The sequence below is a fragment of the Rhinolophus sinicus genome, linkage group LG03 (genome assembly GCF_036562045.2).
Source record: "Rhinolophus sinicus isolate RSC01 linkage group LG03, ASM3656204v1, whole genome shotgun sequence".
Classification (NCBI taxonomy): Eukaryota; Metazoa; Chordata; class Mammalia; order Chiroptera; family Rhinolophidae; genus Rhinolophus; species Rhinolophus sinicus.
In genome coordinates this window covers 193,693,966-193,706,114 of record NC_133753.1, presented here as the reverse complement: position 1 = coordinate 193,706,114, position 12,149 = coordinate 193,693,966, and the positions used below count along the sequence as shown (strand labels likewise).

At 44.4% G+C, this 12,149-nt stretch overlaps 1 protein-coding gene, 1 long non-coding RNA gene and 1 other non-coding gene across 7 annotated transcripts in view; 2 read left to right on the top strand and 1 right to left on the bottom strand.

Moving 5' to 3' along the window:
- The window catches only part of SEMA5A (semaphorin 5A), a 422,672-nt gene extending 419,632 nt beyond the window's left edge, over window positions 1–3,040 (bottom strand). For 2 of the 5 annotated variants that reach the window (XM_074329093.1, XM_074329094.1), the window contains exon 1: window positions 2,625–3,040. The gene's annotated coding sequence lies outside the window, so the exon portion shown is untranslated. Of the gene's footprint in view, window positions 1–2,371; window positions 2,391–2,624 lie in introns of those variants that run through there. The other 3 variants (XM_074329090.1, XM_074329092.1, XM_074329091.1) reach the window with 3 other exon arrangements.
- A 189-nt stretch (window positions 3,041–3,229) lies between these two features.
- On the top strand, window positions 3,230–7,721 carry LOC109461000 (uncharacterized). The gene is made up of 2 exons (XR_002139599.2): window positions 3,230–3,475; window positions 6,074–7,721. It is a non-coding gene; the product is annotated as an uncharacterized LOC109461000 (long non-coding RNA).
- On the top strand, window positions 5,905–5,974 carry LOC141570936 (small nucleolar RNA SNORD123). The gene has a single exon (XR_012495376.1). It is a non-coding gene; the product is annotated as a small nucleolar RNA SNORD123 (small nucleolar RNA).
- Window positions 7,722–12,149: the final 4,428 nt, after the last annotated feature.

The window sequence follows — 12,149 nt, the reverse complement described above, 5'->3', positions numbered from 1 at the left end:
GGTGTAGCAGACGCAAAGCCTCAATTTCAATGATTGTATAACCAAAATAAATAAATAAATAAAAGGACATATGGAATCATTAAAAATAATCACCGAGTTAATAAAAACTATCTAATGGTCCAGTTAAGCAGCTCTCTCTAACATCACGGGCATTTCTGAGCAATTTCATACAGTATAGAGAAAAGGTGGTTGGTTTTAACATCTGGCCCTGATCAAGAGTCTAAAGTGACTCTGTGCAAGATTTCTTGTTGCAAAGCTATGGATGGGGTTTCAGAAGGTCCATGAACCCTCTAAAGCTTATGCCAAAGTTTCCTTCTATGCGTATATATTCATTAGGGTCCCACAGCCACTGCACTGTATGTATCTATGTTTTGATCTATCCAGACACAGTGAAGAAATACTTCTAAAAGGAAATGGCAGTGAAGAACACAGGCTTATTATTACCAAATTCTGAACATCTCAAAAACTTTTTTTGGACAGACAAGCTTTACCACCCAGGAGACTAAAGTCTTTGCTCGCAGCAGGGATCTCACAGCTGTTTGCCATTAAAACCATCAAATAGGTTAGTACAATTCGTAAAAGGCACAAAATGATTATCATCATCCATCTTCTCCCCGTTAAGAAAAGTGTGCACAGGCTAAAAGCGTGTAAAAGCAGGTACTAGTTCATTGTCTCTTGGTTCCTTGAATATGCAAATGAGTGTGTGACTGTGCAGCATCCTGGAGGATTGGCTATTTCCTTGCAAAGTTTCTACAAGAAAGGAACGTAAGGATATCTGTGTTTCAAGTGGCCCAAACAGTTACATTTCAAACTGGTTTTTCATTAAAACATGGATACAAATCTTTGGGGTAAAAAAAATCCATGTTCCCTTTAGTGTAAACACAGGCATAGACAAGAGAAGTTATTTTATAAGTGATACACAACTTAAAGTGTTCTCTGCTTGAACTGAAATTGTGAACTGGTCACTCAAGATAGCACATGATAAACTTTGCCCTCTCTTCAATAATGCAACTGGCATTAATTAGTAATTAATTTAGCAATCCTAATTAGGTATTAAAAATCTTCCCTAGTAAAGTCTGTTCTTGTCTTTCTGTGTCTGCTTAGAAAAAAAGACTAACTATAATTAATAACACATCTGCTACTCCCAAACTTGGCCATGAGGACAGAGCTCTTCTGGAGAACCTAACAGTGACATACGATTGCTTTTCTTAACAACAAGCTGCAACAATCATTTGTAACTCTCAGTGTTTGAACTAATGGCTCCCGAGGAGCAGAACTTTGTCAGTATTAAACGTAACCATAACGTGCATTGCCTTCACTCAACTTCGACATCTTTCTGGGCAAAGGCAATCGTCACAGGGAGGAAGACAGACGCACAGACAGGAAGAGTTTGCAGGGAACTGTCTGTCCCTGGAAGGAACCTTTCTATGTAGAGGGCTGTGTGTGGCAACCACCTTTCCTGTTCCTTCTACCAGCAATGCTGACAGCTCCTCCTACTCACAGACAGCTACCCCCATCCTCCACCCCTATGAAATTATTGCGCGATCTGCCTGGTCCTGCTGTTTGCTGGATGGGACTCTCACCCACTCACCCAGGACTGTGTCGCTGCTCTTAGCATCGTCTCTCCCTCTTCCAGCGCTCGCTCTCAGCGCCCCCTGCCGGGGATTCCCGGGACGCCGCAGGCGCAGGAAAGTTAAATCCCAACTCTGAGCAGCTGCATCCAGGTACAAAATCAGCAAAGGCGAGGAGGTGAAAGCGCTTCCCGCCAAAGCCTGGGGAATCGGCTCTGACTGCGCTAGGCCCGGCACCCGGCGCCGCCGGCAGCGACCTGAACCACAGCATTCCTCCTCGGTGGTTCGCCCGCACATCTTAGGAGAACCAGTTCCCTCCGGGGCCCGGATCTGTCTCCGGCCCCGAAACCCTGAACCAGGGGATACGAAATCCGTGGAGCGGCGGAGGGATGCCCGCGGAAAGGGACTAGCCAGCCGGCAGCCCATTGAGTCGGCGGTTCCCCAGGCCTCTGCATCCCAGGCAGCGACATTCCGGGTGGCCCCCGGCCTCAGTGTTCCTCATTAACCAAAGCGCTTAACGGAGTTGAGCCCAAGTCCCATTGCCTCCGGTTTTTCACGCGCGCCGCAAAACCTTTGTAACTCGAATAGGAAAACCTGCCGCAGCTGGGGGGTTGCGGAGCAGCGGCTATGGGACCGCGAAGTCCCAGCTATCCGGACCTTTCCTTTGCTCCCAACGATGCGAGCCTGGACGCGCGCCGGGTGCCGGCACAGACCTCCACCGAGCACCTTCGCGAGGTGTCGGGTAGGGTTCCCGCCTCGCCCACCGCCCGGTCGCCCATCCGGTCGCTTTGGCCCCTTACCTCTGCACGCTCAGACCTCGGCAAAGGCAGGGACACAAACTTCCAACCCGCGCACTAGCCCAGCTTGGAGCCCCCTCAGTGGTGGCAGTCCCGATCCTGTAAACGCCACCACCCGGCGTCCCCCTCCCAGGCCTGCACATCCACCCTGCCCAAGACGGACAGGACCCACCCGCCCACCACTGCCGCCCCCAGGTCCCCGCCAGCAACGCGGCACTGTGGGGGCTGCGGCCTCGGTGGGGCAGCGGTGGCTCACCAGGTGCGATGCGCTCTCCTTGTGCCAGTCACCCAGCGCCTGTGGCCCCGGAGCGGTCTGAGGGTTCTCTCCAGCTCCCGCAAGGGAAGTCGAGGCAGCAGCCGCCCCCCACTTGCTGCACTCCGGGCTGGGGTGGCCGTCCTCCGGCGTGCGGCCAGGCCTGGCTGGGGGGAGGCAGGTTCGCTCCCAGAGGGGGAGATGGGCGAGGAGGCAAAGTTGGGTGCCCGAACCAGCTCCGCAGGGGAGCCCCCGGGATGAGCTACAAGGACCCACGGAAAGGGGATGGAGACTGGGGGCGGCCCCGGGTAGGGGCAGCGGCCGGCGGGGGACTGCGGAGCCCACCCTCCAAGGAAGGGCAGAGCGCGGGAGCCGGTGCAGTGAGAACAGCTGCCGCCGGCGCCGCCTTCCCGGCGAGTAGAGCCGCGCTGGGTGCGCGAGCTGGGAGCGCGGGGCTGCCTCGCCCCGCCCCCGCCCCGCCCCCGCCGCCGCGTCTCCTCCTCCCCCTCCCAGGCCGGGTGAAACCCGAGCGCTCCACCCCGCGCTTGACCTCCGCGGGCCCCTCCCCCGACACCGCCCCTTCCCGGGACAGGACCCCCTCTGCATTCAGGGCGACCCCCTGTACCCCAGGAACCTCACTCCGCCCTCCCTGGCGCTAGAGCGCCTGACCCTGGACTTTCCGGGGCTCCCATGCCCCCGCCCCTCGCACAGACCTTCTTCGGTGCTCCCCGCCCCTGTCCCGCCGCTCAGACGTGGCTACTTGGGGAGTTGGGGGGGACGAGGTATAAAGCGCCGGAGGCGGTGCGGGTGGAGACCTAGACGTGGCGCGTGCACTCTGCCGGCCTAGGCTCCAGGTACGTGCGGGTCCCCGGGCCGAATACGGCGTGTGGTGGGGTTGGGCAGGGGCCGCCGAGTCCTTCCCCGGACTCCCGAGTTTGTGATTTTTTTTTTTTTTTTCTTTTTGTGTGACATCCTATTGCGGGCTGAGATGGAAACTCCTTAAAGACTGAGTTGCTGCGGGTGGGGGATCCTCCTTGTTTGGGTCGACTTCAGCGGAGATCAAGCAGAGAAATGAACAAGTCAGACGAGCCAGGGAGGCGGGTCAGGGGATCCCCAAGTAGCCACGCTGAGCGTTCAGAGATGAGTTCCCAGTTCGTGGGTGAACAAAGTCAACTTGTCCAATTCTGGGCCAATGTTACTTGTTGCACGTTTGCAGAATCTTCCGGCTTTACCGAGCAAGTACTCTGGTGAAGATTCATACTTGGAAAGCAAAGTACCTTTCAAGACTCCTAGAATTTGATGCTTTAGCAAAATGTCAGTTCAGAGCTCCGAAGGGTGGCGCGTCACCGTTTCCTTCTGGATGAGGATAGGGACAGTCTCTCTGGGCCCTTTTTTTCTCCATCTTGTCTTCAGAGGGTGGCTTTCAAGTTCCCCTTGCATAAGGAAACGCAGGAACGCCTCACCACTGCCCTCTCTTAGCTAGTGACACAGGATGCTGCTATGGCCCACAGTCACACAAAGCTCCAGAGCCAGTGTCTGGTTGTTGGGATACTCCGTGCTGGAATGGCCCAGTGTGCCCAAAACTGTGCCATGGAGCTTATCTGTGAAACAAAGAACCCATCACTGGCTGGAAGGTGTCATAGCCTGCAGATCCAAGAGAAGGACAATAGAAATACAAATTGACATTGATCTGTCTTTGTAGAATTTTATTTTTAATAAGAGAATTAAATGAAAGCCATTCTGAAGGTTTCCATAGAAGCCAAACCCAGCCCCAAATTTCCAGTGTCTCTCTCACACTGGGGATGAGCTGCCTGGGGACTAGAGGCCTCACTCGGATTTCCTTTAAGACATCTGGGAGGAAATGTTAGTGGCTGAGTGCCTTTTTGGAGGAGCATTCTTCCAAGGGGGGGGGAGCAAAGGGGGCACTGCAGCTGCCTGGCTCCTGAGACCTTACTGAACAGCTTAACACTTCTCTGTTCTGTGCTTAGCACCAGGGGCACTAGCTCTATTCCTAACTTTCCGATTCTCTTGCCTACGTGGCACACAGGCCTGGGAGTGCCCTGGTAGGAGGAGGCCGACCAAGGTCTAACCTCTCCTCCTCATAGGAGGGGAGGGAGGGGAGGGAGGGCGCTTCCTTACACTTGACCTTCTAGTTCTTGGATGGGTAGGTGGACCTTTGGAGCCTCCGGCCACCAGAGCAAAGGGAGACAGAAATTAGGATCCAGATGTGTTTAGTTAATCTTTGTCCTTACCTTTCAACATTACAGTTAAAGGCATGTACACTTAAAAAAAAAAAAATCTTGGCATATAGAGAGCTAAGCAGGAAGACTGATAAAATAACGATTCACTGGATAAATTATGTTAACTTTATGTGTACGTGGGGGAGGGAGGTCAATTTTACAGGCAGTTTACAGGCTAAACCCAAGCATTGTTAAAATATGTATACTTAGTGATAATGAATTATAAACAAATTAATAATGAGTACTGACAAGAAATGAATGAATCATTTAGAGTGCATCCTTAAAGTGAAATGACCCAAAACTGAGGTCATGATTCTGCTTTGTGACCTAGGGAAAGTTCCTTAACTTTTCTGAGCTGGAGTCTCTTCAGCTGGAGCTTAAACAAACCCGCTGGCACGTGAGTCCTTTGTAAGAATTGAAAGAGAAAAAAGGCGATAGAAGTAAATACTCACCCAGGGCCCAGCACAGAAGGTGGCTCTCTACTAAAAAATTATTTTAAAGAATCCACAGGTGTTTCCTTTTTCCAAATGAAATTTCTGGGTCAGTTTTTACTCACGGAAGAACTTCCTACCATGTTTTCCCGAAAATAAGACCTAGCTGGACAATCAGCTCTAATGCGTCTTTTGAAGCAAAAATTAATATAAGATCTGGTATTATATTATATTATATTATATTAATTATATATTATAATACATTATATTATTATTATATAAGACGCAGTTTTATATTATAGGAAAATAAGACCCAGTATTATTATATTATATTATATTATATTATATTATAGACCCAGTCTATAGTAAAATAAGACTGGGTCTTATACTAATTTTTGCTCCAAAAGACTCATTAGAGCTGATTGTCCAGGTAGGTCTTATTTTCTGGGAAACACGGTACATTAAGCTGCTTCTCTTCACATTGTAGAACTAGACGTGCTAATTTCAAAACAAAACTGTTTAGTTTTCTTTTAAAACTGACAGCTCTCCCTACACTGTTTTAGGTTAGCTATGCTCCTAATATAAAAGGATGAGGGAACCAAGCAAACACTTGGTGAAAGTGATGAATTCTGGGGCGCTGATTCATGTGACTTGAAAAACGCCATCCATTTCCTGATTCACCTCAATTTCTATGGGGCAATATGAAGATTCTCTTATGTCTCTGAAATAATGAATCGATTTTGTCTTGTCTTTATTTCCCTCCCTCGTGCTTGAATACCAGCCATGTCTGCTAAACTGCCACCTCAGAGGGAGCAGCAGGGAGGGAGCCCAAGAGAATGTCACCTGGAGGAGATGAAGATGCTGCCGGATCAGGAGTGACGTTGAAGGGGAACCTTGATATCTGTGACCCTTACGATGTGTGAGATTGCACTCATAGCAGGGAAAACCTCAGTCCAGAAATCATGGCATCTGGACGCATACGTCTTAACTGGATTTCCTACCAATGAGCCGGGGGCACATTACAGTCCTCATCCACTAGTGTTCCTCTCTTACTCCTTTTCCTTCTTTTAGATTGTGGCATTTAAGAATTGAAAGAACCGCTAGGTCTTCTGATCAGCCCCATTAGTTTTTTTCTTAAAATGGCTAAACATTGGTAAAGCGATAGGCAGTTTCATGCCTCACTAAGATTGCCTAGTGCTGCTTTTTGTTCATATGCTTTAAATATTTGAAAGACCCATGATATGGCTACAGATAATGCTGTGATGCTCCCCAAAGTTTTGACAGAAGCAGAATCACTAACTGGGGAGAGTTCAGGGAGCCATCAGCCCCTCATCAAGACCTGAGCTTCACCAGAAACTCTTTAGGGTCTTTTTGTCCTTAGAAATGCTTGTTCCTATGGCAGAGGTAAGCAGACCGGTTTTACTCAGAACAGCCCAGAAACTAAGACAGAATAGAAAGCAGGTAGTTATGGCACATCTGAAAACAAGCATCAATGGGGACAGGACAAAGTACAGCATCCTTGACCTTAAACAGAAGGATCAGTTTAGCCACAAGGGCACCTGCTCGCCAGCCCGCTGCCAGCCTGTGCACTGGGCACTCCTTCACGTTCCCGCCTCTGAAGTCTGAGGTCCACCCACGTCTGTCCTGCACCTGCTTCCTGCCTCCCTCATCTGTCACAGGAACGTATTTTGCCACTGCCAGTTGTTCCATGGAGGTTGACACGGAGCAACCTGGCCCCCACCCAACCCAGGTGAGCTCTGCTCACCTCTGAGCGCACTTGAACTCATTCCACAGGTGAAAACCACCTTTGCCCACTCAGGGCTACATTCAAGGGAGCAACCTGTTTAAAGTCTGTTCACAAGGAACTCAGAGAGCCAACAACCAAAGCATACGTTTCACAAGTGTCATTTCTTTTTTCCTTAGAAAAGCTTAGCGATTCACTCACTTTCGGTAAGGGCTATTAATAAAAGACATTGTATTTTACTTCATCTGTGTATCCAGAAGACCCAAGTAGTCTAGAAATCTGGAAGTATTTTGCCTTGTCTTTATGGTTAAATTTCTAGATACAATTTTCTAGCAACCCATTTCCTTAAAATTAAATTAAAACACCGAGAGTTGCCTTTTTATAGGTATGGTACGGGGAGAGGGAAAAAGGCTAAGTTTAAAAGATTTTTGGAAAACTAGAGGAAGTGCAGATGGTTTGTGGCGTGGAGATAAAGCATCCATATGGTTTCCTGAGTGTTATTTTCTGACATGGAGACTTGTATATATCTTGAGTCTCTCTAAGAGAAGAATGGCTGTACTTTTAAAAAAGATATGCTTGATGCTCATTAATCAATTTCCTCCATATTCCTCTGTCTTTGGAAATAGAGATTTGGGGGGAAATAAGTACATTTGGAAATAAATTTTCAAAAATAGTGTTCATCCTACGTAGATTTAGAAATACAAATTACTCTGCCTTGGTTTATTCCATCATTTACCAGGGAGATTAATTCATAATGACCTTGAGTTCAATAAAAAGAATATCTACTAAGTGAAATTGACCAGTAGGCAAAGTATCTCCTGAAGCAAGTAAGTGGGAAGATGAGCTGTCAGGAATCCTGTCACCCTTCTGTCAACTCTCATTTCAGACCCTCCTTTCCATTCCCATTGTTGGCACCTTAATTCAGAGTGTCTACTTCTCTCACCCAAAATGCCAGCACCTCTTACTGGTCGACCAGTCTCCCTGCACCCTCAGTCTATAGCACTATCCCACTGTGATTGTCCCCAAACAACACCCCCATTCATCCTTAAAAACACAGACCTTATTTTATTTGAATTGCAATCTGCCTGTCTTAAAAAAAAAAAAAAAAACTTTCTTGCTGTGAGACCATGGGACTTAGCTGTGACCAATAAGATGTAAGTTGGTGGGATTCCAAGAAAGGCTTCATAAAATGGGGCAAAAACTAACTGGGCGTCATCTTTCTTGGCCTTCCCTCCCACTTCCGAATTCCTGCCTGGAACTTGACCGTGACAGTTGAAATTCCAGCCACCATCCTGGACTATAAGGTAACGTTGAGGATATAAGCCATGAGCCAAGGACAGGAGAGCTGAGAAAAGGAACCTGAACCCCTGGTGACTCTATGGAACCCCCAGCTCAGCCATGGATTGCAACCCCCAGACTTCATAACAGGAGAAAGAAATAACTTTCCCTTTGGTTTTGTCCATCATGGTTTCTGTTCTGGGCTTAGCAAGAGAATGTGATTCCTAAAGGACACAAGGTACAAGGCTTTTCCAGATCTCGCAGCCCGGCATCTTCATCTCTTGACATTACCACCCATGCAGTCCTCCCTCCCGCTCTGCTTTCTGCCTTCAAGCAAGTTTGTTGCACAGGCACTGGGCTGCACGTTAAGAATAGACTGAGAACAATGCAAAGCCACCTCTGCCCTTTTGGAATTACAGTCTCTTGGGGAAGGTAGATATCAAGGACTCATCCCACAAGTATGTCATCATGAGCCCTAATAAATGCTATGAAAGACACATTTAAGGTGTCTGATTTAGTCTGGGGAATCAAGACAGATAGCATTAGAGGTGGCATTTGAGCTGACATTTGAGGGATGAGTTGTAATTAATAAGAAAATGGGGAAGGGAGTGAGATTCCACGGAAGAGTGGAAATATCGTTAGACTTTAACTCAAACAGTGTTGAAGTAACAAAGATAGTAATGTAATTGAAAAAACAAAAAGTAATAGATACCATCTTCTAAAACAATAGAGAAGAAAAAAGATAATAACTCAATCAGTCCAGTAGAAGGCTGGAAAGAAAAAGAAGACAAATGGAAAGAAAAAACTGTACAAAGAGAAGAAGAAGTAGAATTGCAGTAAACATATAAAATCCAGTTCTATCCGAAAGCACAATAACAGAATGAGAAAAATATACCACGGAAGTATCAGTCAAAATAGTTTACAAATATGCATATCAGAAATATAAATTTTGAAGGTAAAATCTTTTTCAGTAAACATATTCACTATCTAAAAAAGATTCACTTCTTTAGGAAATATAAATGTGTATGCAACTAACAAAATGGTTTTAAAATATAAAAAGTAAAAATCTACAAAATTACAAGGAAAATTCACAAATCCACAATGATTGGTGGAGCACATTTCTCTCACTAATTAATTCCACAGGAAAAAAAATAGTATGAATTTAGATATTCTGAGAAAAACAAGTAGCAAGATTATTTTAATGGACTTATCAAATCCTCATACAAGATTTACAAAAATTAAGCACGTCTGGAGCCACAAAGTAGCCCCGATGAATTGTGAATAATCAGTGCCATGCATTTAGGTTACAGGTTAATCATTTAAAATACTTCATATTTGTCAATTGTAAGCTACATTTCTAATAACACGTGGGACACAGAAGACAATGGAAATCAGAAAAGTTCATATTTTGTATGAAAATCCAACATAAAAACTTATGTAGCTACAGTAGTGTTTACAGAGAAAGGCTTATTAGGAAAGGACTGAAATTGACAAGCTAAAAGTCCAACTCAAAAAGTCAGAAAAAGAGCAAAGGGAAATAATAGTTAATAACAGATTACTGAAAGATTATAAATGTACAATAAAAATCAACAATACCAAAGCTGTTTAAAAAAATAATATATAAGTTTAATAAAATAGACCAACCTCTGAAAAGATACATAATTTCTTAGAAAAGTTTAGCTTTAGAAAACTAAAGAGGGAATAGGAATTCAAACATTCATTAAAGAAGCTGCATCAACAAGTACTTAACAAGTAAAACAGATAAACAGGCCTGGATGGTTTTCTAAGAAGATTCTACAAATATTCAAGGTACGAATAATCCCTATTTTTATGAAAGTTATCCTAGTGAACAGAGAAGTCATAAGTCAAACTCCCAAAACTTCAAGGATGTGTTAGCGCTAGAAAGCATATTAATATAAATCACCTCATCAACAGAATAAAGAAAAGCCATATGATCGTTTCAGGTGGGGGGTGGGGGGTGGGAGATGAGGGTAAGGGGGATCGAATATATGGTGATGGAAGGAGAACTGACTCTGGGTGATGAACACACAATGGGATTTATAGATGATGTAATACAGAATTGTACACCTGAAACCTATGTAATTTTACTAACAATTGTCACCCCAATAAATTTAATAAAATTAAATTTAAAAAAAATAAGAAAAAAATTAACAGTTATCATTTAAAAAAATTCTCTTAGCTATTAGACTAGTAATAGAAGGAATTTACCTATTCTGATAGACTACAAAATCAATCAAGAAACTTTACATTTAATTAAGAAAAGCTAGAGATATTCAGTTGAAAGTGACAATCTAGACAAGCATCCAACATCAACACTTCTATTCAACACTGAAATAATTGGTTGGTAAGTGTCTGGGAAGGGGAACTTTCCCCTTAATCCCTTAGTTCTTTCTGGCTGGGCAAATAATTCAAATGACATACAGTGGTTTAACAGGAAAAAATCAAATTTTAATACATCCCCATGGGGGAATTCAAATAAGCATGAAAATTCCAAAGACCATGAGGCAAAATGAGGTATGTCATTTCAAACTAAGGAGAGGAAGGTAGACAATTGACAAACAAGAAAGCAAACGTTTGGTGAACAAATTCATGCAGGGTCACCCAGAAACAATGGGCAGAGGGGCATCTCTGGTTAGAGATTTGTGCTTGGATCCTCTCCGTCTGCTTAATTCACATATGCTAAGATGACTGCGCTGTTTTCCTTCCTGAAGCAGGTTTCCCTACCTGAGTTCCATTAGGCAGGTAAGGGGGAGGTGAAAAAAAAAAAAAAAAGAAGAAAAAAATCAACTCTTTCTGAGTTTGTTGGGCTTCCATTGTTTTCAGCTCAAATTAACCTGCGTGCCAGGGGGTCACATTCTGGGGAGACTGGCTCCAACCCCCACAAAAGGAAGAAACAAATTTTTAATTACAGACAATATAATTGTCTCCAGTAAAACCACTTAAGAACATGTACAGATAAATAATTAGAATAAAGACAAAGTTCTGTAAGGCTGCTAGATAGAATTGCAATACACAAATCAATTGTGTTCCCATAAACCAGCAGCAAATATGAGAAGATATAATTTAGAAAAGATAGCATTAATAAAAAAATCAATATGTTACCTAAGAATAATTTTGGCAAAGATATGTTAGACCTTTGTGGAAAACTTATAAAACTAAATGTAAAGATCCTAAAGAAGGTCTGAATAAATAATGCTATCCTATATTTACGTAAGGAATGATTCGGTACATAGTATCTTGAATATGAAATAGTCATTCAAAAAATCCATGCTCCCCAAATTCATCCTTAAATACAATGTAGATACAATCAAAATCTCACTGCCTTATGGAACTTAAGATCATGAAATTTATAAGCAAGGAAAGATCACAGGTCTAAGAGTGGTTAAGGAATTCCTATAGAAAATAAACAAGGTAAGTGGGAGTCGTGAGGTATCAATATTGTTCATAAAGCTCAAGAAATCAAGACACTGAGAGCCTGGAACGAGGACTGACAAAGAGGACAATATAAGAGAGGGCCCATAAAGAGACCCACATACATGCCAACTGTGACCTGTGACAAAGGGGCTCACTGGGGAGAGGGGGGACTCAACAAGCGGTTCTAAGACAACTGACAACACTGATGGAAAAAAACAGTGAATTAGATGCCTCCCTCAAGCCATTCATAGAAATAACTTCAAGGTAGATTAAAGCTAAAGTGAGAAAACATTAAGGAAAACATATAAGGAGCTCTCTATATGACCTCTGGATAGGGAACAGTTCTCAAAACAAGATAAAAGACCAGCCATAAAGAGAAAAAAAAAAAATCAATACAGCA